This window comes from Mustela putorius, unplaced genomic scaffold, assembly GCF_011764305.1.
Source record: "Mustela putorius furo isolate JIRA1106 unplaced genomic scaffold, ASM1176430v1.1 tig00000151_pilon_pilon_pilon, whole genome shotgun sequence".
NCBI lineage: Eukaryota > Metazoa > Chordata > Mammalia > Carnivora > Mustelidae > Mustela > Mustela putorius.
This window is the reverse complement of record NW_025421296.1, coordinates 12356909-12362927: the sequence shown is the minus strand read 5'-3', so window position 1 is coordinate 12362927 and position 6019 is coordinate 12356909.

Here is a 6019-nt window from a genome sequence, read left to right as displayed (position 1 = left end):
GAAAAATATTTCTCTTTGAGGCCAGAAGGACAAATAAGATGTTTAAACAGCAGCTGGGAAAATCATTTGCTAACCTTCAGTGTGATAGGATGAAGCCGACCTGACCCACAGCGACGATGTCTTGCTTTGCAAGGAAACGGCAATGGACTTGGGCCCAGTGAGAACTCTCAGCAATTGCCACATCAGGGCATATTGCCACTCAAGCTCAAATTTGAAAACCCTCTGGTTAATATGCAGTTCAATTCGAACAAAAAAACTATTTGGTCATTTTGAGTTCTCAGAAAACTAAAGAAAGCATTTTTTTTTTTTTTTTGCACAGAACATGGTCATATGCCTTTTAAATCCATTTGAAAAAATGTTTTATCTTCTTATGTAAGAATATGACATATTGACTATGGATGAAAATTTTCTCCTACACAAATATTTTTCAAGTTCCTCAAATTGGCAACCTTATCTAATATCACTGAACATTAAGCTAATTTTTTCTGGAATATTTTTATCAAGTCCCAAAATGAACAAGTGAGAGAATACCCGGTAAAAATACACAATCAACACATCTTATGGAAAAGGAAAAGGGTTGTATGTTGAAATTTTTTTTCTCATCGGGGTGCCAGGGTGGCTCAGTCCATCAAGCATCTGACTTTGGCTCAGGTAATGATCTCCTGGTCCTAGGATCAAGCCCCAAGTCTGGCTCTGTATTCATCAGCAAGGAGTCTGCTTTTCCCTTTCCTTCTGCCCGTCCCCACTGGCTCTGTCTCTGTCTCTGTCTCTCAAAAAAAAAAAAAAAAAAAGAAAAGAAAAAAAAAAAAAATCCAAACTTATTTATTACTCGTGTCATTTCCAAATATTTTTTAAAGTGTCCTTATAAATTAAATAACTTAAGGTAAACATCTTTTTTTTTTAAGATTTTATTTATTTATTGCCAGATTGAGAGAGAGAGAGAGAGAGAGAGCACAAGCAGGGGGAGCAGCAGGCAAAAGAGAGGGAGAAGCAGACCTTCCAAGCAGGAAATTGGACACGGGGCTCAATCCCAGAACCCCAGGATCATGACCTGACCTGACCTGAAGGCAGATGCTTAACTGACTAAGCCACCCAAGTACCCCATAAACTTACCTCTCTCTCTCTCTCTTTTTTTTTTTTTTTTAGCATTCATCAGTATTTTAGCCATATACTTTAACTGCCATATAATCTGAGAAAGAGAGGGTGAAAACTCATTTTACCCATTCCTGGCAAGCTGGAAAGAGAGAAAACACCTCATTTATGATTTTGAGGTAGATTTGTGCAATGCTTTGAGCAAAAGCTCTTTCAAAAGTATCTCTGGGGTGCCTGGGTGGCTCAGTTGGTTAAGCCACTGCCCTTGGCTCAGGTCATGATCCCAGAGTCCAGGGATGGAGTCCCACATCAGGCTCCCAGCTTCCCGGGAAGTCTGCTTCTCCCTCTGAACTTCTCCCCTCTCATGCTCTCTCTCACTCTCTCACTGTCTCTTTCAAATAAATAAATAAATAAATAAATAAATAAAATCTTTTTTAAAAAAAGTATCTCTGAATTCAAGTTGAAAATAAGACATAAAATAATAAATCATGTTTAAAATCAAACTTGTCAGATATTAAAATTATCCTATGACTAATCATAAATCAATCAGTTGGGGGTGCCTGGCTGGCTCAGTGCGTTAAGCCTCTGCCTTGGGCTCAGGTCATAGTCTCGGGGTCCTGGGATCGAGCTCCCGCATCGGGCTCTCCGCTCAGCAGGGAGACTGTTTTTCCCTCTCCTTCTGCTTGCCTCTCTGCCTACTTGTGATCTCTCTCTCTGTCAAATAAATAAATAAAATCTTAAAAATCAATCAATCAATCAGTTTACATGCTAGAACATTTTCCTATTAACTACTGTGAGAGAAAAAATAATTCATTTACTGCTAATGTGGAAATGTGTCGGTTGGGTGGGTGCAGAGAGGAAGACAGAAGAAATATCCTGATTGGTGTTACCCAAAGTGACTGTTATCTTCTAACCAGTTTTCAAGTTCAAACAAAACTTTAAATATCTGTGTCTTTTACAGATTGTTTCTGACTTGTAATTTTTTAAATAACAGCTTTATTGTAGCACAATTGACATACTATACCATTCACCCATTTAACGGGTACCATTCTGTGATTATTAGTAAATTCAGAGTTGTGCAATCATCACTTCAATCAAGTCTATAATATTTCCTTCACCCCACAAGAAACCCTATACCTTTAGCCATCACCCCCTTATTCCCTGTTCCTCCAATACCCCAGCCCTAAGCAACTGATCATCTAATTTCTGTCTATGGATTTGCCTACTCTGTACATTTCATATAAATGAATCGTGCAATATATGGTCCTTTGTAACTGGCTTCTTTCACTCAGTATAATGTGTTTTTAAGGTTTAATGTCTAACTATAAGAAGAAAAACCTTTCATCCAGGAATAATTTTCAACTCTTACAGGAGAGTTACTAAAATAAAGCTTGTACAAAAATCCATTTATTCCATATCTAGATTAATCTCTTGTTAATCAAATGTCTAAAGGGTTTCAAAGTCCTTTACTGCAGCAATACAACATTTAAAAAATTATGTTACATCTATGTATGAATGCTCTGTGATTGCTTATAAATAATTTGGATTGTCATTTTGAACCTTCTTAGTATTACTTGAAATTCCAGGGTTAAGTCAGTGGTGGAAATGTATTTGATACTTTTTGTATCAAACTGATTCTTTTTGTATGTGTTCAGAAATACATGAAGGCTTACACCTCTAGCAACTGAAATGAACTGAACATACAAGAAATAGGATTTAAGAAACCTGAGAAGATGCTTCTTTTTCACCATTCTTATCAAATTGCAATTACAATTAACTAGTATTTATTAGGCACCTTACTTTGTGCCCCAAAGTGGTATAAGGAGGTAAAAGTGGCATAAAGAGGAAGATGACTGCCGTCCACTTTTAACAAAAATAACCAAAATAAAATGTAAAAAACAACCACCATCACCACAAAAACAAAAATCCCCAAATAAAAAACAAACAAACAAAATAACCAACTGCAGGATACCATGACCCGCACTGTCAGTATAATTTTGGAGAATAGCAGGGCACTGGGTGAGCTCAGTTGGATGAGCTTGTGATTCTTGATCTTGAAGCTGTGGGTTTGAGCCCCATGTTGGATACTTAAACAAGTAAATTTCTGAAAAATAGTTATGGAAGGTATAATTAATTCTTTCTGGGAGGAAGACTCTATGGGAATCACAGAAGGGGATGTCCCTGAAGAAAACTTTGAGTCCTAATTCGGCAAAAGGCCAAAGATGGTAAAGCTACATCTGTTTTATGGAAAAAATGTGTAAGATAAAGAAGATTGTCCCCTCTGAAGTTTCCTTATTTTACAAACAATCAGGGCCTAAGAACGCATAAGTTTTTGCTTGTATATTGTTTTTCAGGAACAATAGTACTCAAGGTGCCATATATTTAAGTTAGCATGCTTATGGTTTTCCTCTGTGTTGGAACAATTCTATTGCCTATCATTAACACTTCACTACTTTTAATATGTATGTGGTATTCCTCCTCAAGAAGAGGACCGTGGGAGATACTGCTTCCAGCATGCTACCCTTGCAATCCAAGACGGTAAACTAAATTTAGGATACTGTGTTACCACATTAGTCTATGGATAGAAAGTATCATCCCAAAAATATTGGATGAAAAGCATGTTGACCTCAATCTTCAAGCCAGGCTGGAGTGCTCACAGTAATCTAAGGCAACCAAAGTCTTTCCAGCTGTGGGAGAATAACACAGGCTAACAAGAACATGGTAAAATTGGGCTCTTTATATGTGGGAAGCCATGTTAACCGTGTGGAACAGTAAAAAAGCATAAATTGTGGGATCAAAGTATCCAATCCTTCCTAGATTTGTGACTCTGGGTGAGTCATTTTATCTCTTTGAACTTCATTTTCCTCTTGTGGGGGGAATAAGAAAGGAAGCAGTTAGAATACTTAACCGGTAGGGTTATTTTGAAGATTAATTTGAAGTATGTAAATAAAAATACTTTGCAAAGTGCTGTATAAATATTATTATATTTTGCAAAACAACAAAGCACTTTTCCATCTTCATGTGCTTTAAAAGCAATTACCCCCCCCCTTTAAAAAAATGAACACATACCAGAGGAGAGATGGGTGGGGGATGGGTGAAATAGGTGACGGAGATTAAGGAGTGCATTTGTGATAAGCAGTGGATATTGTACTGAATTGTTGAATCACTGTAATGTACAGTTGACACTAATATTACACTGTATGTTAACTAACTAGAGTTTTAAAACTTTTAAAAAATTAAAAAATGAACGAACATACCATTTTAAGTATATTATGTGAGTCCGTTATATCTGAAAATAAATTTACAAAAGAAATCATTTTTAACCTTTGTGTATTAGTCTATGGTATAACAATTTTGATAGCGTCACAATTTTAGATATTTTCCTTACAGACAGTTCTTGCTCTAAAAGCCCTGAAGACATTTGCTGAAGACTGGCGTAGAGAAAACCTCCTGATATGTGAAATAGTAAAACAAGATAATTTGAAGATTATTGAATAAGATCATTTGAATTCAAGAAAACTATTTATAAAGAAATTTAAAATGGAAGGAATACGATTAGACAATTTAAGCATCTTTGGGACTACAGCTAATTGCAACTTAGGATGAAAAGAATTTTGGATGAATAGGTCAAATGCAATTTTCCATCAATCAACAATTTCAAACCCTCTGCACAAAGGCCTTAGTATGGTAATAATATGAAGTGATAGAACAAACAAACTAACAAACAGTGTCATAAATGGAGGGCTTTGTAGCAGTCAGATTTCCAAGTGAACTACATAGTTAGAAGTCAGGATAAGTGGGGGAAGGTGTGAAGAGTTTGTCCAAAAAGCCTGAACTCCTAAAAATTTATTTTTATTTACTTTTTTTAGAGAGAGAGAGTGCATGAAATGGGTGGGGGGCAGGGAGGAGAAGCAGACTCCCTGTTGATCCCAGGACCTATGAGATTAGGACCTGAGCTGAAATCAAGACTCTGATGCCTAACTGACTGAGCCACTCAGACACCCTAAGTCTGACCTTTTTAGAAAGAAGCATAGCACTTCACAAGTCATGGGGTTATTACATGCCATCTATAGGAGAGGCACACTTAGGCACCTGTGAGGTTATAGCTCTAAATGCTTTAGGTAAAGGACTGCATCCTTTAGTTTTGGCTTCTGGTATATATAATTATTATGTATGTATATACAATATAATAAATTAACAGATTTATATATAGATGTATATATAAATATAATAATTTATATAGATGATGTGTAGGAGTAGTACAGTTAATAACGCGGTTTTCAATTTGGCAGCAGGAGAAAGAATTCAAGTCTGTGACTCAGAAGAAAACGATTACAAGGTTAGGTTAATCTAAAAGGTCCAACTCCCCCTTTCCTCTTTGCTGGAGTTTGCTTTCCAGCCTTTCTCTCCTACACCCACACGAAATCAGAGAAGCTGAATGTGTTCACATGCAAACAGCCTCATTGTTCAGCAGTAAATAATGTCAGGAATAGGTGGCTGATTTGGTGGTTATTAGCAATTAAAGTTTTCATCTAATTTCACTTTTATCATCAGTTTGATAGCTCCTTTAAAAAAATTAAAGAAGAACTAAGAACCCAAAATTGCAAAGAAAGATAAAAGGGCTACTGTTTGAAGGCCCCAGGCTTTCTGAGAGGCTCTCCTGAGGTCTGTGCCCTTTCCTACCTGGCAGGAAAGGCAAGCAGAGATCTGCAAGTAAGCAGGAAGGAACCGTAGCAGTTTGAGAGTTACGGAAGTTGTAGGACAGGGACAAAGGAGAAAAAAATGCAAACATGTATTTTGCATGACTTTGTTATTTCATTTTTCTAGTGATTTAGGTTTATTGTATTTTGAAAGGATCAGTGTGTGACAGATTGGGAATGAAGGAAAAACCTGATCCTTCTCCACAGATAGATCGAAAAGCTGTGCT